General features: G+C 40.0%; 1 long non-coding RNA gene across 1 annotated transcript; it reads left to right on the plus strand.

Annotated features, from left to right (window-relative positions):
- Nucleotides 1-22,878: 22,878 nt before the first annotated feature.
- Nucleotides 22,879-24,274, plus strand: LOC106482851 (uncharacterized). The gene is made up of 2 exons (XR_001292250.1): nt 22,879-23,672; nt 24,124-24,274. It is a non-coding gene; the product is annotated as an uncharacterized lncRNA (long non-coding RNA).
- Nucleotides 24,275-25,755: the final 1,481 nt, after the last annotated feature.

Raw genomic sequence — 25,755 nt, forward strand, 5'->3', positions numbered from 1 at the left:
AGCTTCTAAATATCCATAAACAATAGTTTGGTCCAGCTATTCTGTGCTGATTGATTTATTCCATCCAATTACTTCTTTTCATATGTTATATGAAAGGGTTATTCACAAGTTCAATTCTGCTGGCTGACTGACTGGTCTAAAAATGTACCTGCCTCTTCACCCCATTTCATAAGCTGAATAAACAGATAAACAACGTAACTCACTTTCATAAAGGCACCATCTTTAAGAAAAGTGTAAGGTTTAGTCCACACAATCAATAAATGAAGTTTTACTAAGTGATTAAAAAGCACGTAGACACTTTTGAACTCTGCAGAGACCGAGAACAACATAGCAATTAGATAACAAAGGTTTCAAACCAGAAATATCAACCAGGGACCTAGATGAAATGAGGGGTGTGGGGGGAGGGAGGGAGAAGTTAGAGGAGTTCAGGACTGCATCAGAGGTTTCTTCCAGTAACTTATCTGGATACAAGATGACTGGAGTTTTTCTGTATTACTTGAGAGTGCCTCTGACTTCACCTGGGAAGATTTTCAGTACCTGCCCAGAAAACTTTTGTCCACAGGATTGCATCCCATTTCCTCGCAGTGCGGCTCCCCCTAGAAGCACATGATCTTTCTCCCTGTTAGTGGGGTGGAGACTGATCATAAGTTGATGCAAGCAACCGTTTTTTTTTGTTTGTTTGTTTTGGTGGGGTTTTTTTTGATTCAGGCCAGCGTGTGCATACCTCTGCTGCCATGTTTAAGAAAGCTTCTATCTCTAGCTTCCATCTTGGTGAAAAATACATTATGTTCATTACTTACTTGAATTTCTACCTGGGAAACTTTTTTAGTGAGATCAGAGCTAATTTGTTACCAAGAAGGTCGTATGAGAACTGCTAGGAGCCTATTAGCTTGTTAAACATTCTTGCACCAGTAAGTTCTTCAACATCTGTTATAAGCTGAAATCCTTGTAGTGCCTCATTGAATTGCTTCTGCTTCATTGCACTTCTACTTATAATACAATGCTGTATTTAAGGTGCAGCTGTGTCTTAAAATTCTATATGAACTAACAAGAAGCCAAACATGGGACACTGATAAAAAACACGCTAGATTTCACACTGAAATAGTTTAGAAGAAAAACACTAATTCCACAGAAACCCCAGAAGAGATGCTCAATAAGTGACCCCCAGATAACACATTTCTGCTCTAGAGCATACTATGTACCTTGTACTCTTTATGACTGAACTCCTACCGAGCTGAAGCCAAATCACACCTGTGAGAAGACAATCCTCTCATTGAGAGTGCAGACTAGTTTTTCATGTCCCTGACAGCAAATTAATGTTACCAGTTCTCTTCTAGTGATGGCAAATATTTCCTCATTTAAAGAAATACTTACAAGCAGCATTCCTTCAAAAGTTTGATCAAAGTCTATTTTACTCAACACAGGATTCATTTTTGAACAACCACACAGCATTCCTTTTACACTAAAGGAGAGCAGCTTGCTACTGCATAGACCAGATACAAGCTTCAGGAGTTGCAGAACATATCTGACAGCCTGACCCCACAGCTGATGTTCTGAAGGTCTGTCTCAGCAGACAAGTTACAGAGTCCTAAATAAAACAACTCCATAAGGCAACCTCTTGTACTGGACTGTGGATTACCCCAAGTGTTTTATTGTTACCCTAGCACAGTTTTAGCTGACTGTAACACCCCAGTGCTCTCAGTACAATGCACAGGCATAGCTCAGGTATGGCATAGGCCAGGATCCATTCCCAGTAGTCAGTGTGGAGGAGCTGCACTAGGTTTGGCTTCCTCCAGTCCTCTAAGGCTATTCCAGTAGGCTTTGTACCCTGAAGCACACCTACATGTCCTTGTGCCATACCCCAGGGTTTCATGCTACAAAGATGCATATCATTTCAGAAGCTTTGAACTCAGGACCTCCCTCCCTGCCATCCTGTTTTAGAGCCACAGGAGAACTACATGGAGCCTGAAAGAAACTTTGGGCAAGTACTGTGTCATCTAAGTACAGCCAGACTATGCTACTTGGCCTCAATTCTCTAGAACAATTGCTTGGTCCATTTTACCTGGAAGAGGGGTAGCCCAAGTTTCCTTAAGCATCACAACAACAAGGAAAGATAAACAGCATTATCATTCAAGAAATTTGGGCTGGACAGCCCAGTCAACAGGAGTTGCCTCCCTCTCACATGTGCTGCTCTCATTCCTCACATCAGCTTTCACCTATGCTCTCAATACACATGAAGAACAACTGACTGTACCTTTTTGTCACTCACATTTCCTCCTGCTCCACCTGCATGATGAACTTCTTTATCAGGTCCCACGTGAATGGTTGCAGTTTTGCCCTGACCAATGCAGTTGCATTTATTATTGCCATTGGATTAGCTATTCACCCCCTAAATGAACAAACAAGTATGTTTATTTTGTCCCTTTCTGCATGGACTTGATTTTTAGCAGTCAAAGCACTAAGACACCACATAATTCAACCTAAATTGATCTACTAAAAGCCTCTAGGGCTCAATCTCAGCATGCAGAAACCTGATTAGGACTGTCTATAAGGAAACAGATTCACCACCTGCAAAACAGACAACACCACTGCCAAAACAAAAGGATCTATTACACCATGGAAAAGTGAAGCAAATTCTGGTTAAAGACTTCTGCTAAGGCTAAGCACTACCACCAGCCAGAAAAATATTTAACTGACAACATGGAGAGGGCTTACAAATTTTAGAGTACTTCCTCCTTTTAATAGGAGTTTTAGCTGGAAATGGTTTCCTTCCCCTGCCCACCTCCCCCCAGTACTGAAATACTTTCTGGCCTAAGGGAGGGGAAATGACATCCATCTTCTAAAAGCAAAAATAAAGCTGAAAATTTAAAACAAACACTTTTGGGAGCATTTATGTAACTGAAAACAGTGCCAACTTAAAAAAAAGTTTCTGGCCAGCTCTCCTCCTTCTAGTGCCAGCCAATGATGTAAGGTTTCCTGGCTTGTGTTCCCAGACTCTGGAGAGCTACCTCCCACCAGTTATGGTGGCAGGAGGAAAGATGCTGTCCTCACTTCATCTTCTCTAGCACATCTAACCAAATCAGCCACAGTTTGGCATTACTGGGGCTTTGAGTAAGTGTTAACAAATGAATATTGATTTCATTCCATTTTGCACAGTTCCACTCAAGGTCTTATTTCCCTAGGTTCTGCCAGGTACACAGTTCTGCTTTCTAAATTGAGCAGTTTTATAATACTATGCTGTAATAACACAGGTTCTTCTCAACATTGACCACTGTAGAGGGTGAAAAAGGGTAAAGTTTAGTAAGTGCCTGAAAGAGAGGAAAAAGGTTGCACAAAAAACAGTGTAACCCATCTTACTGGAAAGTGCAAAAGGTAACTGGGAAGGGAGACAAACGTCAATCCTGACTAGTTCCCCAGGAACTCCACCTTGCAGACCTCAGCAGCAGCAGCACCTCATCGATGCAGAGATAGGCAGAGCAGATGAGTCTACAAGCCCACTCTTACATCATGCCACACACAAACCACCCAGTGCAATTGCGTTTCTATTGGTTCTTTGAAAGAATAGACCTACCTGCCTCTAACACAGTCTGCGTCGTGTGCAATCATTGCCAAATGCTTACACAACATTATCAGACTGGTTACTAACAGAAAGGTCGTTTCTGTTTAACAAAGATAAAAACCAAAGCTGTTTTTGAAGCATAACTGAAGGGAAACGAAGAAACAAATATACCCGTTTTATTCCTAAAACCAAGCAGGAATACAAAATACATTTACAACAGCATGATTTATGGGTTATTTTTCCCTGCTTTTCTTGAGGGAAGCTCAGAAACAGCCACAAACAGATTTATAGTTAGACTAACCAATTTAAATGTTAAATTACAATCCAACCTGGCATTGAGCTGAAACACCACAGTGTCTGGCTTCCTAGCTGTTGTCACCACAGACAGCAAAGATCTTTGAATTACAATAAAATTGCTTTATTATTGGGGGTCGGGGAGGGGGTGTGGAGGTGAGTTCAGGCCTCTTTCCCCCCTCTGACCCGAGGCTGAGGTGTTCCACGTGCCTTGTGCACCCAAGGAGTTACCTTTTTTCAGTGATCAAGTCCTTTGTCCCTTCCTTTTCCATGAAGGGTTCTGCCATGATTGCTCTAATCAAAAAGGCTTGACTGAGCAAGCAATTCCCCTGTCTCGCTCAGGAGTTGGGCTCCAGGTCAGAATGCTCAAGCATGCTGCTGAATTAAGGCTAGTGTGGCTCATCAAGAGCCCATTATAATGAATAGAAGACCGCTGAAAAGGTCTGACTCCTACATGTGGCTCATTGCATCTCATCACACTTGCAGTTCAGCTACTTCATACCCTCAGTCACTTCTACAGACCAGATCTTTCAGATGGACACAGCCTCCTATAATGCATTAAAACACAGGTCTCTCATGACTCAAAGGAATATATAGTGCATTAGTAAAGAGCAGAAGGACATGAGTTACAGCTATCTGGATAAAGTGGAGTACTTTGTGTCATTAAAACACTACATGGCATCTACCTACAGTGGGAGATTCAGTTCAATATTTAATTTCAGGTCTACTATAGAAAGACTTAAATATTTTAGCAAAAGTGTCAATGAAGAAAGATGCATTCATTTGCAGCTCCTTCCTGAACTCCACTTAGAAATTCTCAGCTAGACAGAAGAGGTCATGGAGGACAGATTGGATATGTTGTCTAGTAGGCTGCAACTTTCAGCATTAGCTTTCTTACTAACCTAAGGTGAAGCCTTAGATACAGAACAACACAATATCCTAATATTTAGACCAAAAACCTCATGAATCCTGGTGGTTGCATGCACAGATGAAAATTGTAATGATTATAAATAAATAATGCTAATGAATAGCGCATGTAAACAAACAACCATGTCACCATGAAGCCAAGAACCTAGGCACATGCTTGACTGGTTTGCTGAATCAGATTTAGCAAATGATCTTTTCTGCTATAGAGGGACATATTAATTCAGCAATAAGTGGGAGCCCATCTAGATTTGATTATGAACCTGCCAGCCAGCAGGAAGAAGACACCCTCATTTGGCAAGAGTTAAGAAGCCTTGCAACACTCTCCAACTGCTTTTTCATCCTGACAGTGTCAGAGATGGGGTATATAGCATATTAAACACACACCGCAACCCACATTTCTTCATTAATTCTTAGTGGTTGTTGTTACATTCTTTTCTGTGGTCCTCCAGGTTTATGCATTCTTCCCACTGTCCCTCTGCATGCCATTTTGTCTGCTAACACCTGTCTGCTGGAGGAAGTCTCACCCACAGAGATTCCCTCACTATCAAGTTCATACTGGCCCACGTGGATTAGCAGACGTGTTATCCTCTCCACTACACTAGAAAAACATTCTGAGGCAATGAGTAGTGGAGGCGCAGGGGGAACAGCCCTTCTCCTCCCCGCCACCCCCCCCCCCAAAAAAAAGGAAAAAAGAAATTGATATATTGTATTGATATTTGACAGCTACCTTAAAAGTCATCCTCAAAAAGAAAGGCCATGGTAAAGAGTGAATTCAAAAGAAAATATCATTAAAATCCAAAGATAAGTAACGTACTTTCAGAAGTCTAAGATAAATGAACAGAAAAAACAGACTATCTTCCTTCCCTTCAATCCATTTCAAGAGGTTTCTCTCTTCTTGTGCCAGCTACCCGAAAAGCTATTTTCAAGTTTAACCTACACACATAGCTTTGTGAGCCCTTAAGTTTAATTGATTCTCAATGTACATTTCTTTTTATAAAGAAATCTTTTCTTTGGGTTTATTTGGTCTCCCATTAAAGGAAGTCTTCTCTTCCACACTTTCCCCAGCTTAATCAGGGGATTGTTTCCACCCTCTTTCCACTTCCCCCTTGAAACTGACTGCTCCAATCTCTCCAAAAATGCTAATATCACTTTTCACAGCTAAGCTAAATCATCTCCCATCCTCGCAGTAAACAGAATCTGTAACTGTCCTGATACTTAAACTGTAAATTTACACTTTGCATAAACATAAAATTCCATTTTCCACCTCAAAGTGGCAAAAAAAGACATGTATGGAATTAGTGCTGGCTATTTTTCATTGCTTTTAAACGAAGCCACACAGCAGTAAACAAATACTTTGGGGTACAGATGTGTTTCAAGTGATTGATCCCAAGTTACCACAAAAACTACAATTATCTTTATTGGTTTTAAAACACATTTACTGTAATGACACGTCAAAGATGCTGAGAAGGCTAATTCTAATAAAAGAGAGGCTAACAGTAGAAAGGTCATTTTCCATAAGCAAGGGGGAGTACCAAGACTGGGGGGGAAAAAAAAAGAAATTAGTCATGTAGATAAGTCATGGACAACAGAAGATCTACAAGTTGAAGGTGCTGTATGTGCCAAGTCTGATCTCACCATCTGGAAGTCTTCCAGTTTCTGAATCACTCCATAGAAGTCTGTTCAGAAACCTCCTGAAGAGCCATCAACAGTCAAAACACATACATACCAGTTATATCAAAGATACTATAGCTGCACATTTTGTTCTTGTTTAAAAAGCTACCTAACACCTTGTATATGTATTCACCAAGAACTGATGGGGGGAAAAGTGTCCCATTTTTGATCGATTAACTTGATACACCATTCCACTATATCTGAAATCAGTTTATTAAAATAAAACTGAGTAGAATACTTACAAACATCGCAGAACACTTCAAAAAATAAAATGAATCTTTTGCTTTAATTCCTTATGAATACGTCCTTAACCAGTGCCAGGCAAAATGTACCATTGTGTCGGCCAAAAGGAAATTAATTGGGAAATTAAAATCCTTCCTACTACCAGAATACAATTCACTTTAACATACATCATTTGTTAATTAACAAAGATGTGCCATCATTTATGGCATTGATCTACTTTACAAAATAACTGCTCTAGCTCTGCACCTGTCACTGAGCAGTCTCCCACCCTTTATAATAGGCTTTCCATCAGACACAGTAGCCCCAGTTCAACAGCATACTTGAGAAATTTCAGAATCTGCGTACTTCGTGACTAGAAGCATGCTCCCATTTCTAAGGCTACTGGGAAGAGCTGATAGGAAGAAGGAACAGTGAAAAGAATGCTGTTAGAGCAGTTCAGTCATATGGCAAATTTAAGATCTAATATTTTCCCAGAGAAGGTCAGTCATATAGCTCAGTCTGATGAGCATGTAGGGAAAATTGCTATTCCCCACCCCCCCGTGGGAACTTGCACATGGACAGCCACTGTAGGGGAGGTAAACTGCCTGGTAATACTGTTTTACTAGCATCATCTACAAAAAAATACTAGTGATTTGGGTGGAGATTTTCACATATTTTCATGTAAGGCGATCTTCTCAGACTAAGCAAGATGGTCAGAAGTCTGTCCTACATAAGTCAACTGGAAGGAAGAAGTAAACAGTAACTTTTAGAGGGGCTTATCCGAAGGCCAAAAAAGCTCCAGGACCAGAAATAATTTACTATTATAACAAGATTACCCTAGCTCTAGTTCCATTTTTGTAATGGAAGTTTCATAATATTTCATTTACATGAGAATTTTAGTCATGAATGTTTCCTGCCTTTGCCACAGTTTATCATGGGATTTTATTAATAAACAGTCCTGCTTCACTCAATAAGTTTTAAACTGAAAACATCACATAACAGCTTATACTATAAAATCATGGTTATGAAACAGTTAGTATTACTATTATAATCACAGTTTCAGGACTTATTTGAATATTTTAAGTCCCAGCCTGAAATTTGATACAAGAGTTGGAGTCAAGCACAGATATCTATTTAAATGTCAGATCACTGAAAATCTCTTTATGGTTACTGAGCAGTAATAAAAATGTTAAATAGCAAATGAACTAAGCCTCAGTTGGAGAAAGTTGAGGCTGGTGAGCTTAAGACAAGTAGGCTGTATTTGAAAACAGTAATTGCAGCTCTTCTTTTTATCAGCCTTACTGAAACCATCACATAATGGAACATGAACAGGTCTTCAGGAACATGCGGGCAACATGCAGCTGACCTAGAGGAGTTGTGGTTATGAATGATAACATGCATTTTTACCTCACCTTATCTTGCCTCCCATAGCTAGTGAAAGGGAGGGCCCAGGCCGATTTCCAGCACAAGTGAAAGTAATTTTAGGATTATTTTAACTAGCACCAGAGGATGTCATTCCAGTTCAATATCCTTGCCCAGAATATACAATAACAAATCTGGACACATCCATGCTCTGGAAAATTCATCTCATCTGAAAGGTGAAATAAATATTCTGAAGATCGAAAAAAATTTGGATAGAATTTCTGTTACTCTGAAAACTTAAAACTCCTTGTGTTTGAAAACTGTTTCACACCGAGTCTACTCTTGTACAGCCATATGTACAATGAACACCTTTAAACAAAATGTTTTTATGTCAGTGTGTTCTGGAAGCCAACTTTTTGTTTTATCAGTTTTCTGTTCAAGGCCTTGTGCTTTTCCAAGAACACAAAAAAAAAACCTCTCTCCAGGACTACAGTTATTTGGATCCAGTAATTTTCTTTAACAGTGATGCCTATGCAGGTATGCCAGTTTGAAGATTTTACACACACCCAGTACCACACTATGAGACAGTTTAAAAAGAAACCCATCTATGGACTGTGAAGAACTAATAAAGTAATCATCACATAACAAAACTTGTTCCCTGGACAAGCCCAGAACCACTGGGTAGGCAACCTGACCATTGGGTAACGTTGCCACTACCGTCATGACAACAGTCATCTGATTATGAAGGAAGTAGCAGCCAGATCAGAAGTTTCTTAAAACAATTTTCATATATAGCTAAAAAAAGGGGGGGGGGAGGAAACGACACTAAAATAAATTTAAAGCTTCAGGCCTGATATGGCTAAATTACTATCACAAAACCCAAGGTCTATTACTAACACTTAGCAGAACCAAACTGGCTGGAACACAGGGCTACAAGTGGCCTAGGTACAAGCTACAGACCCCTGTTCTGAGAATGGGTGAGCTAACTGTGCATGCCTCTAAGTTTTTGTTTGTTTTTTGTTTGTTTTAAATAATCAAACCAGTACTATCAATTAAAGCACCAGCCCTAACTGGAGTAGACATAGTCTAGACTGCACCAATTTAGCCGCCCTTCCCCCCACCTGCCCCCCCCCACCAAAACAAAACCAAAAAACAAACAAACAAACAAAAAAACACAAACACACACCAAAAACCACCCACCCACAACCCTGGAAAAAACATGTTACTGTGGGCCTGATAAGAGCAATGTAAAATATGCCAGTAATTCGCAGCAATGCATTGGGCTATAGAGGATGACATTCAACTTTGTTTTCATGAGCATTAAGATCATCATTACTGTCAGTTCTGAATGTTGAAGCATTAAAAATTTCAGTTACTTGCACCTCAACATGTTAGAGAGCGTCCACTTGGGATCAGATTAACTTCCTCTTGACATTAAAATGGCAGTCGTGGGGAAACGGTTTATTTTTCTACCAGTTTGTTTTCAGTTTACTTCTACAAGACACCACCAAATATGAAGCCAAAGAGACTGATGGAGATTTCTCTCCTTTTGCTACATCAAGCATAAAGACCGCATAGGCATACTAGGGATTCCTCAAGGAAGAGGACTGGGGAGCAGTTGCCACTTAGTGCTGACAGTATTTTTCTGACCTGCTCTCACACACCAGCTTCCCTCTAGCCAGGGAATACCTATAGTGACACAGGCGAAACCCTCCCTTCTTCAGCCTATCTCATTAGACAGGGAAAAAAGTCATACAGCCTACCTCATACTTAGACAGGGAAAAGTCATACAGCATTTCCCAAGCACTAGTCTGCATGACCAAGTTGGAGGCAACTTGAACAAAACACATGGTGGTGGGTTTCTAATCCACAGCCTCTTCGTTAAATATTAATATGATCAGCACAATACATTGACAAAATACAGCACAATACATTATATATAATACAGCACAATACATTAACAAAAAGTTATACTGTATTTCATTAAGCTATTTTTGTTTCTATGGTCATTTAATATTTGCTATTTTACTCTTTGGCTGATAAGTAATATTGTTTTCCCTTCCATTCTATCTGTGGCATTTCTGATCATCTCTAAGAGTGCTGCAGGCTTTTGGAAGGCTCATGAACTCCCAATAGTCCCATTCATCTCAGGGTTCCCAATGGCTGTGAGCCTACAAAACTGATTGATACCTACAAATCTGCCAGAGGAGCCAGAACATAAGCGTACAGTGTATTTATTGCTTTTTTAATAAGAGTTGGTCCCTGGAGTCCATTTGGAGCATTTGGACCTGAGGAATATACTACCACAATCACTGCTTGCTAGCAAAGTATCTTCTTATGGAAAGAAAAACAAAAAAAGAAAAAAAAAAAAAAACCTTTCTGAAGCATCCATCATTTTCTGTGAACCTGTGATTCCCACAGGCTAGAGAGAGCTTCAGAGAATAGTAGGTAGATGTCTAGATATCACTGAGATTTACTTGTATATTTGAAAAACATCTTCAGAATAAAACTATTACTAGCAGTGTACTAATGTGCTACAATTTGCAGTCAATTTCTACAGAAAGATGACTAGCTGAGATTAATAGCTTCAGAGCTCTGCCAGTTGAGACTTGATGATGAACAGAATTTGTGCATATAAACAACTCATAGGCCAGGAAGAACATTCAAGAAGCATGTTGATAATGTAAAAACATAATACAAAATAGAATAGAGAAGGCAGGCAATAAATAAGGAAACTCATTTCCTGAATTAGTGAAACACATTAAGCCTTGCTCTATATCCCTGTCAAAACCCATTCCCAATAAAACTACTTGAATTTATATGCTTGTTTATAAGCTAGAGAGTTGGCTGGCATTTAGTATCTAGGTGCCTCCACATCACTTTGTCTAAGGTACACTAGAAATTGGAGCATCTTTATGACACCTCACCTGGTGAACCTGGGATTTGAAAGTCTCAGTGGAAAGCAGAGCTCTCTCCTGAATAAACCAAATGCCAAAGACAGTCCAGTTAAACTGTTGAAAGTTTACAGCGTAAACTTGAACCACCTTTATTTGAAATGGTTTAACTTGTGCACATTTCCAGGAACTCATTGGTATTTTAATAGCACAGATTTCAAATGGGCGATATACTGCAGTAGAGAATATGTGGAGTCACACCTGAACCCACCTAACTTCATGTAAAGGTTGTAATGAATATGCAGCTATAGGCTTCAGTGTAGGTTGTGTAAGTGTGCCTGGGATCCTGCATACTTGCTCAGGTGGCTCATTGTATTGAACTCCCTGGAGTAAAAAAAGAGCCTGGAGTATAAAAAGAGAAGCTTTCTACCTCGAGGACAGTGAAATAGGTTGCCCAGAGAATGTGCAGTCTCCATCCTTGGAGGTTTTCAAGACCTGACTGGATAAAGCCCTAAGCAGCCTGGTCTGACCCCACAGCTGACCCTTCTATGAAAGAAAAGTTGGACTAGAGACTCCAGGGGGTCCTTTCCATCCTGATTCATCCTATGAAGTTTCAGCTTGTTTTCATTAGCACCCTCCTCTACCACCCCTGTAAACCACACAGATCCAAGGTATACCACTCCAGTGACTTAAATTGATCTGTCTGGAAGTTCTACTGTAAGGCTTAAGACAAAATGCGAATCAGAGGAGATCTTAAAGACAGCAAAGCCACAGCTCAGAAGTCTATCATTTTGGCCAGAATATAGTACATACCCCTGCTAATACTCACTGTTCCTTGAACACAAACTGCAAACTAAGTATCATCACTAAAATCAGACTATACTTACCTGAATATCAGGGTACAGCCGTTAACGGAGTCAAAACTTTGAGAGAAAATACAGTATATGCCTTTTTTTCCCTGTAGTTACAAGGAGTCAGAGCTCTGCACACAAATCTCTTTAAAGGTGTGCAGAATGAGACTAGTTATAATATAGGAATGCAGTTAGTTTCTTTGAATCTTGCTTGGTAAATATTCCAGCTAGGATAAAATTCTCGAACTTTGAAACAGATAAGGGAAGAAGAGGAGAAGGAGGGGAAGTAGCGTGGCAGGGACAAGAATTTCCATAAAAACATAAGCCCAGATTTGCAGTAGGACCATATCAGAGGCCTAATATGACATTTCGGGCTGTTCTCCAAGATGTTTGCTCTAAGCGAGACAAGCTCGAAAAATTTCACCAGTGCTAACTGTTGGCTGACGTGCAGTGACATGGGCAAAGCAGCACAATCTGGGGAGTTTCTGTGGCCAAAGAATCTTCTGTGCCTCTGTCAGTGCCAAGTTTGAGGATAGTTACTATCTCCGCACATCCCGCACCATGCCACACAGGGTGAGTTCACCCCCATATTTGGGCAAATCCCTGGACTCGCATGTACATCAGCAAACTCTGGAGCTGCAAAGCAGTCATAACATTAAAACCTCTGGACGGCGAGGACCCTTAGGCTCTGAACAGCAGGAATTTGGAGGTTCTTTAAAAGTCAGAAAACTTCCAACATTCAAGACAGTTTAAGCCAGCTCTTGTTCTCTGCCAACTTACTCTCCTTCAAACTCCTCAACTAATAAAGTGCCTTTCTTCTCAGTCCCTATTCAGGTATCCTGTAATCACAAAGTTATTAAAAAGAAAGACATCTAAGACAATTTCTTACTAACATTAATATAGACAGTTTTCTGATTCTGAGTACTAAGACTGTCCAAACTGGCAAGCCTCTGAGGTTGCCAGGAGACATGAAGTGATTTGTCCCACATTTCTCCTATCCCCAGCCTTTGCATTCAATTATTTCCCCAAATCCATGGACAGCTTTGTTCTCTAGCTACCCCAATCTAACTCCTTGAAGTCAGTGTTTCGGTTGTTATTTCATTGTCCCTTTGATGCTGGTGGGAGGAAAAAAATCCATTGGAGTAAAATTTGGCAAAGCCTTATGAATTTTTTTCCTGTGTGACTCAGAACAGATGAGTTAGACCAATAGTCACATAACTGTTTGTAACTTTCAGATAGCATCCAAAGTAGATAAAGAGCAAAAACATCTAGTTTTCCCTTATACATGATATAAGGGTTGGCATTGGCTGATCCTTTAGCTATGACAAAAAGGGAGATCAAATATCTTCATTGACTAGGAAGAAACCCTGTCTCCAACTCTGCTGGCAGAATAGTTATGAAGGCTGACTAAAGAAGTACCAAGCGTTATGGTTTATGCAGTATAAACCCCCAAGATGCAACATGCCACTTAAAACTAATACATATGGGTGTCTTCAACTATCTGTATGTCCCGACTGTCTGAAGAAGAAAGCAAAATCTTTTCCATATTGAAGTATACACAGCCTTCAACCACACATTCATGCGTAGTTAGAGCTCTAAGGACTTCACCACACGGATTTCAGACCTGGAACTCACTGTTCTAAGACACTGTTATTATTGATCTGCATCAAGAGTACAAGGTCTTACAGGACCAGATAAATCCCGAGTCCTGCAGTACCATAATTAGTTTCCAAGAGAGGCCAGCAGAAAGTAGTAGCATGGATTTAGAAACAGATTTCCATGTTCTTTATTCAACTTTTGGTCGACTGCATAAATTAAACACTTGGAGGAGTCAAATGCCTGCATAAGAGGATCCAGAAGAAACACATTCTTGCTGAGGAAAAGCTAACACACACTGCTCTGTTAGGGCTTCTGCTTTAGGCCCAAGACATAGATAACAAAACATTATCTGATAAACAGAATAATGAAGGTCAAAGACTCTGAGGATATTGTTAATTAATTCTCTGTAGAAACTAAGGCTGATAAAACTGCTGAAAAGTTAAAGATCTTTCACAATTATCAAGTTGTTAGAGCCATATTCCAAGATCACCTACTCCTCAAAACTGCATTTAGATATTATAGCTGGAGAGAAGCTTGACACTACTTTGAATAGTGCTTTCCATCAGTGCAGAGATTTATGCTTGACTGAGCTTCTTACCAGCTCTCTCATTTTTACCAGTTTCCCTGGTTCACTGCAACCCTCTCTTCATATGAGAAGTGTCAGCTTTATCAACTGGAAAAGCCAAATAATCTTAGAAAAATTACAGTATTTTTCTGTATTCTCCCAGGTAACATCAGGGATAAACCAAAACATATCTTGGTTTTACCAAGGAAAGAAGTAGCTGCTTCTTAGCACCGTCCAGCTTCAAACCACCAGCACTCCAAAACACCATTCCTGAGCCACAGGCAGTGTCTGTACTTGTCCTTAGCTGTTAGATGGGCTGTCATGGTGATCCCACCTACGACACACAGCTACAGTCAGGGTTCAAACTTTGCTGAGGTTGGCCACTCACCGTAAAAAAATATAAAAATGGTTCTTGGACAACTCTTCAGCAGCAACAACAAAAAATTTGCATTTGCTGTCAACCAGAAACCAAAGTGCTTGGTTTGATAGACTACTGAAATTCTTAGCGACAAGTGAAATACAACTAAAAGACTTAATATACAGCAACAGATTACCATGAGTATGGATCTCCTACAATAATAGGAGCTGCAGCTTCACAAAATATTTTTTATGGTGCTACATAGCATAACACCAATATCTGCAGCAGGGTAGGATTTAGGATGCACTTGGTCAGATGCAATTACAGATCAACCAGTTTAGAAACAGTGATATCCCAAGCACAGCTATGATACCCACTACAGCAACCATAAAGCTAAAGGCTCAGTAGGCATTTTAGTTTTTCATGTATCACCTAAGAACATAGCTGGCAATGTCCAGATTCAATTGAAGATTACATCAGTGTAAACAGGCATTATGCATTTAAAGCTGTATCTAGCATTGGGTTTTTGGTTTTTTTGCTTTTTTTTTTTTTTTAAATGTAGCAGAAGCTGACAACATGTCAATTGACAGATAGAAGTAATAGCATCCATGCTCTGAGAAGAAACAATGGAACAACTACTTGAAAACAGAAAGCAGAGCCTAGATCTAGACTTATCTTCAAACTTCCTCACCTCAGATGCATGACTTGATGCACCAATAGCTCTTTACACCAAGTAGTCTGTGCTTGGCTGTTAACATAGTAAACCTAGTAAGATTTATAGCACTTCACTACTTCTCTAAGTAGATCTCCTAGCAGGTTTTCAAACAAACAAGAATAAGCAAACAAAAAATCCTCCAGCTATATATCACAATCACTATTATTATTCAATGCTTTCTTTATCTGACAGCCTACCCGTCCTTCTCAATTCCTTCAAGCAACCAGTTTGTGTGAAGCTCCTTATCACAATCTTTTGCTATTTCCTAAAGGCCCCTCCATGCATTTTAAGAGGATAGAAGATGAGGGGTGCTTTCTCTTACCCTTACTAGTTAAGGATGCTGTAAAGGAGTCTAAAAGGGATTATGAAAGAGAATAATTGCTCCCGAGCTGCAGGAGGCAGTCTGAGAAAACATACAGTAAGATGCTGACTACGGCAGTCAAAAGCATACTTTTGACAACACAAGTAGCTACTAGCTACTCTAGACTCCTTGTCCAAAGGTGTGAGGAGACACCATAGAGTTAGTTTTCTTATGCTCCTGAAGTGGTCAGCTACTCAAGAAAACTGAAGTCAACTTTACTGTTCAGATCTCTGGCTAACATAAGAGGATTTGCAACTAGTACATCTCCCACTAGAGTTAGTAGGCCCAAGACTTAGCCCTTTACATCACCATCTTTTTGTTGTTAGCCTCATACCTGTTACCAAGGGTATTTTTTCCAGAAAGCTTTTCAAAAGTGTTCTTTATGCAAGCCAATTAGAAACCCTTTTAGCCAGTCCAAATGAACAGGCCATTTATTTGAACTTGTTCCTCTCTTCTAATATGAGGATCATTGGATTCACTAATACTGATGTAATAACCAAGTTATCAAGTCATTTAAAAAAAAAAAAAAAAGTACCATCTGTTTTTAAAGTCTTTTTGATTTGAATACCTTACAATAAGGAGGCTGATGAAAGCATACCCACTCGAAACCACTCAAAATCATAACTGTGAGAATATCATAGCTGTAATAAAAAAATAAAAAAGCAAGGTGGTAGCTATATAGCTAGATCATCTTCCATAGTATTTTGTAAATGATGGTAAATTATTTCCCTGAATACATTTCTTATACAGTAGCTTTCACAATTTGTTGTTTCATGACTTAAAACTGTCAATGCATTATTTCAGCTCGATATACACAAGAGTCTCTGAATAAGTTAGGAACAAATCATTGTTAACAGAGGAAATGAAAGGAACACACATTCAAGTTCATAAAAGTTGCCCACTAAATAGTAAATAAAAGTTTAGTTTGAGAAGTCACCTTGAAAAACATATGATGCAAATATTTAATTCACAGGTTATACCTTATATTTATAAATGAGGCAATCTTTTTCAAAGAAGTTCATTTGAAGAAACCTGTCTACATTGTTTCAGCCTAAGAATCACAGTTGTTCACCTATCTTTGATGCAGATATCCAGTTGCACCATAAGACCACTCACATCATGATATAACAGTATGTTGACTGCAGTCATTGATAGAGACTCCTGCCTAACTCATGCAGAAGCTACTCAAGCCTTAAGACCTTCCTGAAGACAGCAACCACTTCATCTTCCACTGACTGCAAAGGAATTCAGTATACCTTAGATCATACCCATGAAAAGTTATCATCTTCAGTGCCTTTAGTGGCAGGCACCCAATGGCCTGAAAAAAGATTTTGAAATATTTTCCTTTCCCTAGCACTGTTTAGAAAATGAGATCATAAGGCTGTCCTAACCTGAAAATGTTTTTTTAAACAAGATAGCTTAGTAAGTCATATTCCCAAGAAGCAACATATCTGCAGAATCATATTAATGATTAATTCTACTTAAACTAAATGTAGCTGGAGAATCAGCAGTGACCCAGAATTAAGCTGAAGCACTGAATTTTTACCCTACAGGACAGTGTCTTTTCATATCAATGCATTGAATTGGATTGCTTGCAACCTTTCTACTAGAGAATTGTATAAAAGTATAATTAAAGTGCAAGACTAAAATTTAGGAGATGAGAAGGCCATGTCTGGCAATACTGTGACTTGACATAGACTCTTGGTTAAATCCATTAAACTCTCAGTGTCACTAACTATAAAAGAGGGATAACACTTCCTAGAGTCAGAAGGAAGCTGCAACACATTAATCAGTGCTTGCAGTATCTTCAAATGTTGATTTTTTCTTTAGTCTGTTCACTGTTCAATCAGCTCATAACTGAAAGCTGTAACCTTTGGTCACAAATGGAGTTGTAACTACAGTATTGTCTCCTTTCAGCTGGATATTGAGTCAGTGAGAAAGCTTAGGTGTCTCCCCTTTGCCTTTACAGTATCATCTGGTGCCGAAGGCAGAAATGCTCAAAGCACTATAACTATACAGGATTTGCAAGAGAAGCAGAACAGCAGATATGAAAGCACCGAGCTGTAAGAGCACCTAATTTGCTGTTTTAGGGGTCTGTTCCCCTAGTGCTTTTGCAAATGTTGCCATCCTGTGATTTCATTTAACTCAAAAGGATTCCTCAGCCAAAAATGTTGATGGAGCAGACAATCTCCCACTTGATCTCTTGCGAAAAGTTTTTTTGTGAGCACTCAGCTAGACAGAGCACAGTAGAAATTACTCAGAAAACAAATGTCATTTGCCCACTCTCTCTACCCCTTCATGGTTTTTATTTAGCTTCACTTAAATTTATGGCCTTTGTTGTCCAAGCACAGAATTACTACATTAAAAAATGACGGGGCTGCTGCCATTTTGCACAACCTATCAGAAAAAATGAGATGTAAATTAAGACTTAATATAATAAGCTTTTGTCCTAATCAAATTTAGGGATTTTTTTCCTTCTGCAATAGTTTTTATTAATAAAAAGAACAGTGTAATAACTGTGATTCATTTAACAAAGTACTGTGATAGCTTTTAGCATGCACATGCACTAAGAAAAGAGACTGACGCAAAGTGCAAGACAAAAGGGCAACATTGTTAACTCTAGTGTTCTCTTGTCTGAGCACAAAATACTTCTACATATTGAAGGTAGAAGAATAGCTTGAACTTGATTGAATAACTATGTCCTACACACTTTAAAGATCTATGAATTGGACAGTTTCAAGTCATACTGGTAAATTCAAATAAACAAGAAAAAAAAATCCTTTGAGCAGTTACTCCAGTGTGAAAGTACCTCAAAACATACAATTTGGATGTGGCCAGAAAAATCCATTTCATCATTAAAAGAAAGTACAGAGACACCACTTTTGACATTAGTTTTTACTCCTTACTAAAGCAAAAGTTAAGTCTTTAGAATATTAACAGATCCCAAGAGACAATATAGTATACTTGCTTATTCAGCTATTCTTAATTAAAGGATTGGTGCTGCTCCCTCCCCCCCCCCAAAAAAAAAAAAAAAAATCAAAAAGTCCATTTAAAGTCTCCTCCAACAAACAGCATTTACTAGCATTTTCCCCTGAAATAATTCTGACCAATTTGTGACTATCCACATCATTACCCCCAAAAATTCAAGTAGTACAAAGACCCAGGGTACAGCCAACAAACCAACCCTACACTGCAGGTCTATCGTCCTTGAACCATTTCAGTAAAGCACCACCCCAGCAGAAAAAACAACTATCCAGATTAGATCTGGAGACTACAAGGCCAAACTACTAAAACAGTTAGCAACTGAAAGCTGCATATCTCAAAACAACCAGCTTTAGCACAGTAGGAAATAAGAGCTCCAGCTCACATCAACAAGTTCTAGCAGCTCCTGCAAAAAAGTTTTACACCTTGCCAGATCACATAAACAAGACTACCTACTTTGCCCAACCCACCTTTGAGAGTTCTGCTGAAAATTCACCTGCACAGTGCTGCCCAGCACAGTTGATGGTGTTTCCAAGGGCTTATCAGCTACAGCTCCCTCTGGATCTCACACACCTGGAAAAGCAGAGGGAATAACACATCACTGCATGGACCATATGGCTCCAATTACCTGAACTGCTTCAAGGAAGAAAGGTAATCAAACAGCAAACTTCCAGTTGCCCTGACCCTTCCTCAGCTGAATATCTGAGACCCTGGGGAGTTTTCAGTTACTTCTATCTTTCAGCATAAAGAGTGTGGCAGTAACATGATCCTGATCCACCACGTCTGCCAACTCTGCCACAACAGCTGTAGATTGTTGCTCTTACACATCACCTATCTCTACTACTTTTTTTAACTGTATGTATTTCCAGCTGGTAGCCTGCTTAGAACAGTAGCTGCAGACAGGCGAGAGTCCTGCAGGCCCAGACTCCAGGCCAAATGCTTGTATTTGGGTTTTGGGTTTTTTTATGTTTTGTCCTGTTTATTTCAGGTGTCTTGATTCCTGATGCTTATGACTGATGAAAATCCTAGATGACAATTCAGACTTCCATTGAATGACTCTGACTTTTACTTATGTTTTAAGGAATGTCAGGCTATTTTCACAAAGCCATATGCACAACAGAATAGATGGGTTTGATTTTAATCAACTTGATACTTAGAATACACTACGACCTAATTCCATTTGAGGATGCAGTCACATTAGATAAGGGGAGTTACCCTGAAGGAAGAGCAATTCCACATGGAGACCTGCAGTACTGCTTAGGCCATCAACGTGAGGTATTTTAGAATAGTATAAAATCTACAAAGAAGTTAAACTATCAGTAGTTTAGAAAGCATGAAATTCTCTCCAAATTACTTGGTTATAAGAAAACATCCCATGCTTGCCCATATTTCCTCCAAATAACAAGGTGAGTGCTCTTTTCTGATCTCTATGGTAACTCACTGAATTATTAAAAAATATTTCACCATGAAATGCAAGGCCAGGTCCTGCAATTTATTCTAGTGTGAGTAATGGGAGTATTAGCACAAGAACAACACTGTAAGCAGATCTTGCAAATGTGCTTTCTAGCCCTGTCCCATCTAGAGAGTCACAGGGCAGTTTGAGATAAAACCTTTTCTCGGGTCTTGTTGGTGTGTTTAAGGAGGTCTAGATTCACCAGAAATGCACAGCCATCCTGGATCTGTTCACAGGCTTGAAGTTCATCATATTACCGCATCCACGAAGTGAAACCCAAGTAGATTGTTTATTTGATAACCAAACTCTAGCAAAAAAAGCAAAAATGCCACTTCATCTACAGCGACTCTTACATGTGGTGCTATCCTCACAGAATAAACACAGGCCTAGAATTTAGGCCCTGAAGTGCCAGCATACCAGCTTTCAGGCATTTCAGACAATTCAGACATAAAGGGCATTTTTGTATTTCCAGTATCCACGACGGAGCCCACGACCAGGCCTTGTAGAGGGGCGAAGGAGCCTGCGTGCACTGAGCGTACCTGCTCTGCAGGATATCATATGACTGCATTTCTTGAGAAACCCAGAAAGCCAAATACTTCCTTTCCATTGGGACACCCCAACCAGTGCTTCCGCCTTAAACTGAAGCTGGAGCAGCTGGGCCCTCCCTGGCCCGTAAGGGCTATGGGCCCCCGGATCACCCGTGCCTGGCGCTGTGGCCGTGTGCGATGCCGCGCGCTGGCAGGGCCCTGCGCCGCCCCGACCGCCACCACCCCAGCTTTGCCCTGGAGGCCTTCCTGGCGTGGCCCAGAGCGCCCTGAATGCGCTGGCCGGGGAGCAGGCCCCGGGCGCAGCACAGCCTCCCCGGTGTGCAAGGCCTGTGGGGTGGGCGGCTGCAGCAGCACAGGCCGGGGGCAGCGCAGGCCGGGCGCTGCGGCGAGCGGGACGGGAGACCGCAGCCAGCTGGTTTCAGCGCCCACGGCCTGATGCTGGCGAAGGGAAACCTCGGACGGCTCCCCTGCTTTGCTCGAGATGTGCTGAGATTTGGGGCTAGAAGGTATGTCATCATTGTCTAACTCCACAGACTGAATTCTTTAACAAGCCTCAGGTAGCCCTGGTGCTCTCTGGGCTTCTCACCCAAATCCTGTTTCACTCTTGTCTTGGTTAACGTGAGATGAGAGAACTGCAAGACAGCATAAATCTGGGCTGGTCTCCCCGCCGCTGCCCCTGTTCAGGCTGTAACTTTCATTCCTACTACACCTAACCTGGCTTGGCAGCGTCAATCCGGTGCCACTACACTGGATGGCCGCGCTGCCATGGGTACCTGTAATGCAGCACCATCTAACAACCCAGCAGCAAACGGCAGGGTTTCTAAAATTCGCAGTCCTTTCTTTAGGTTAAAATCACACTAAATCTCCAGCTGTCCCTTTGTTGCTGAAGCTGTCCTTACTTGATGAGGAAAAATTCTTGTAATTGCCTTGGAGCTTTCATTTGTCCTAGTCACTGTAAGTTTGCAGAAGACTTGCCTGTTGGGGGGAATGCGGCTTTACCGGGAAAGAGCAATGTATAAAACAGCTTGATTTCAAACCAAGATCTTATGCAATACAATAAATGTAAGTAAAGTATGATATCAAACAACTGCCTTACTGCTTGTTCCAGTAGCTCTGTTAGCTGTTCACCGCTAACTCCCTCTAACAGATGCTCCATGCTATGTGTCAGGCTTGAGCCTCTACATCTGCAGCAACAATTTCTGATTCAATTACACGGTAACAACTGCTGCTTCAGGACTGAAGCAACTTCCACTCTCTAATCTTCACACACGATAGCTGCTTGGGAAGTGAGATTGAATCCTGCACTCAGCAGAGTTATCATTTGGTGATGTTGTAACAAAAGGTATTTTTACACTGCCTGGTTTTGGTTATTTAATATTTTATTACTTTATTTTCTCTGGTTTTGAATGATCTCTTAACATGTGTTTATTTCTCCTCACCACAGAACAGAGAGTAGACATATTCTTACTACCAGTAATTAATCCAAACACTTTTAGTGACCACAAGCTGCCATCATCAGCTTGTTTGTATCTGATTTTTCCTTCATACCAAACCACCCTTTTTTTTCACTGCTGAGCCCCCTCCTCGCATTAACCTCACAGTATGGGATGAATTCCAACTCCTGCCTTCATGCTGCTCAGCATGCTGACCTTCAGTGCCTCCTTTTCCCCAAAAAAATCTTCATCTCACTCCTTTTGGTATGGTAATAACTTCACAAGGTCTCTAAAGTCCTTACTTACATTCATAAAACCTATCAAAATGAAGCAAGTCCTTGTGACCCAGAACTCCAAAGCTGACAATTGGCACTCTGAGACTTGTGGGACAAAGACTTTCTTTTTCCAATTAGTATAATTCTAGAATTGTGTTCAAAGCAAAAAGTGTTGTTTTGTCAGAAGCTGAGTCTACCAAAAGTCATGCCCTTATGGAATATGAATGTACAATATATATATTCTGTGAGGTAAGACATTCCAGACTTAGAAATTTTGCAAGTATGAATTAGTGGTCTGAGTGAAGATAGGCCACCTGGATCCGAGCTGCTTTTGCTTCTTGCAAAGGTTAGAAGTGAACAGTGTCTTAACTATATCTGCATTGCATTAAGGCAAAATTCCAAATTAATGTTACCAAAAGAAGAAACAGAGGGGGATCACTCAGATTTGAAGTGGCTCCTGGAAGGCAGGACTGTAATTAAACCTTGGTTGCAAGCTCTTCAAGTTGGTTGATGCCAGAACTTAGTCCTAAAAGTAATAAAAAGATAGATGCACTGATGAAAATACCCTCTAATTCTAATTAAAGGCTGGACTGATTTTATAGGCAACCAGAAATTTTGACAGCAAGCCCACTTGGCAAAGTAAGGAGCTGTTAATGAACTAAAATGCAAAACGAGAACATCCAAGAAGTGGAAACAAGGACAGGAAACAGAGAAGGACTATAAAAACATTGTTTAGGTGATTAGGGATGGTATCAGGAAAGACGGAGCCCAGCTGGAGCTCAAGCTGCTGAGGGACATAAAGGGTAAAATGAAACAATTCTGTAAGTACGCCAGTAGCAAACAAGTTCAGAAGAAATGTGAGGCTGTTGTTGAATGGAAGAGGCAACCTGGGGGCAGACAGTATAGCAAAGGCTGAAATACTTCATCACTTTTTTGTCTCAGTTTTCACAAAGTTTCCAGACCTCTGCATGTACCAGCACAGTTTGAGAAAGAGGGACAGGCAACAGCAGAAGAGAAGCAAGTTAGGGACTACTTAGAGAAGCTGGGTGTATTCATATCTATGGAGCTGGATGGGATCCACCCAAGGATAGTGAAAAAGCTGGGAGTATGACTGTGAGGCCACATCATCCTCAAAATATTGTGATGATCCAGGGAGGCCTACGGAAAAAGGCTAAAGTCACACCCATCTTTAAGAAAGGTCCAGAGGAAGATCAGAGCAACTAAACCCTGACGAGCTTCAACTCAGTCTCGAGAAAGATCATGCAGCACATCTTCTTGGGATCCATTTCCAAACACATGAAGGACACGAAGGCAGTGAGGAGCAGTGAGCATGGATTTACAAGGGCAGATCATGCCTGACAGATCTGATTACCTTCTATAATGAAATCACTTGCTATGGGGACAAGGGGAGAGCAGTGAATATAATATACAACTGTCAGCATCCCTCAACATCAAAGCCACGAGTTTTATCATTGTAAAAGCTTCTGCTGCAATGCCAACAATTCACAAGTATCTTCACTCATCTGTAAAGGCATCTGTGACTGCTCCAACCTTCCGAGACCATTTGCCTCTCTTTCCTGATACTTTGGACCTCCTCACTCAGGTTTGCCTGTCTTATCTGTTTCCTGTCTTGCTACAGTTCCTGGCCAAGTTTTCTGCAGAACTGTTTTACTCATTTCTATAGTGGTTAGGACAGTGATTAGGTGCAAGTGTCCTCTTGTACTGTGAACTAATAATTCCCTGTATACACCATGACTTTTTTCTTGAAGTTAGTAAAGGATTCTGGAGTTATCAGAAGCATTCATTCAACACTTAAAATTCCTAACATAACAAGTTTTATTCTGGACATCTTACACCCCCAAGATAATTGTTTTCTTACATTAGTTCCAGTATGATGAATGTTTTGGGCAAGTCTTTGTCCAGCTCAATAGATATAACACATCTAATTTCCTTTAGTCAACCCCACACAGCTTTTCTCCTTTTACAAATGAAAAAAGATACATACAAATCAGTGGCTGTGTATTTAGTTTCTGCTTATTTTGTGTTCTTTTTAGATGATGGGGACCAAAGGATGATCTTTCTGCTGAATTTCCTCTCCTGTGTTTATTTGTGCACATTTGTTCTTACAAGTTCACCTTTTTAAAAGAAACTGTTTTGTTACATTTAGGAAAGCTTCTGCTTATTCCATTAAAATATTTTAGATCAGTTATTTGTAGCTCTTCTTTCTAGATCAGTTCTTAAAATGTCAAAAATGTTTATGGCAGGTGGTTTACTTTAAAGGGTTGTCATTATTATTTTTATCATAAAAGTTTAAGCAATGCAAAAGAGAAAAATAAAATATTACTGTGCTTTTCTAAATGGAAGTGAATTTAACTCAGATCCTACACTGATTTGGACCACACTTACACCAGTGTGAAAGAGAGATTATCAAAGAGACTTGGTTACACCAGTAACCAGTGTACTTGGAGTCAGAATCAGGCCTGAAGGCTTATGCAGTTACTGCCCTCTTAAGGTTTGCCAAAGATAATGCCAGTGATTAAAATATTCCCAGTCACTTGGAAGCTGCAAATCCATATTACTATTTTCTACTGCTGCTGCCTCCATCCACTCCTTTCCTTTCACTGATCAGGTATGAAGTGAAGCCACAAAATGGCTCTGTTGGCAAACTGGAGGTAAGAATAACGTCTGGCAAGCAGTAATGAGAGGAAACAAGAAGAAGTAAGAATCCTACAAAAACATGGAATTGCAGCCAAAGTGTGACAGGGCTTATCTGTTAGCATTAAATACTGATATACTTCTCAGAAGATAATGCCTCTCTTTAACCAAAGCTCTGTTCCTGTGGCACTTTAGCATGAACATCTGATTCCACATAGAGCAAAATAACCATTTATTTTGTTGGGATCACTGCACAAAAGTAAATGATTTCATTTCTTCATAGATTGGAGGCAGAGTCCATAAAAGTAGTCTCCTCTTTTTGTAAGAACATGGAAACTGCCTGTTGTAAAGTGCAAGTATTTTGAATAATATATATTTTGAATAATACGTATTTGTATTTGCAAATAAGATCAGTTGTGTCTGAGGTTAACATGCTGCAGAAATCTGACAAAAATAGATGTCCTATTTATTCTATCCAGAATAACTCCAAGATGTTTCAAGTTCTGCTTAGAGTAGTATTATATCATCCATTACCAATTATATCCTCTCAAAAATAAATCCGGATTTATTTATACACATTGCTTAAATAGGACAAAGGGTAATTTTCATTCAGATGCAACTGACCTACTAAGAAGACTTGTCACTTCATGTATCTCAGGTACTTATGCACAGAGAACAATTTAATTTTTGTTTAATCTGCTTTCAGTTCACTCTGATTAAGGTGGTTTAGCCTTTGAAAGTGTTCTGCCCGCATGTTATCTTTTCAATTAAAAACAGGAAATATTCTCTAATGAGTTTATACATGTAGTTTACACAGTGCCACAAAGACACAGTTTCGCACTTGGAGAAGAGGAATCGCAGTCCATCTCCTGCAGCCTATGGGACTATTCGGACTTGGACTACAATTCTGCTGGATAACAAGCAGCCTGTGCAAGGACCCACTCTTAAATTTGTGAATTTTCAATTCATTTTTAAGTTGAAAGGAACAGATACGGTAATGGGATTCTTTATGCTGCGGTCTTGATAGATTA

The sequence above is a fragment of the Apteryx mantelli genome, chromosome 4, assembly GCF_036417845.1.
Source record: "Apteryx mantelli isolate bAptMan1 chromosome 4, bAptMan1.hap1, whole genome shotgun sequence".
Classification (NCBI taxonomy): domain Eukaryota; kingdom Metazoa; phylum Chordata; class Aves; order Apterygiformes; family Apterygidae; genus Apteryx; species Apteryx mantelli.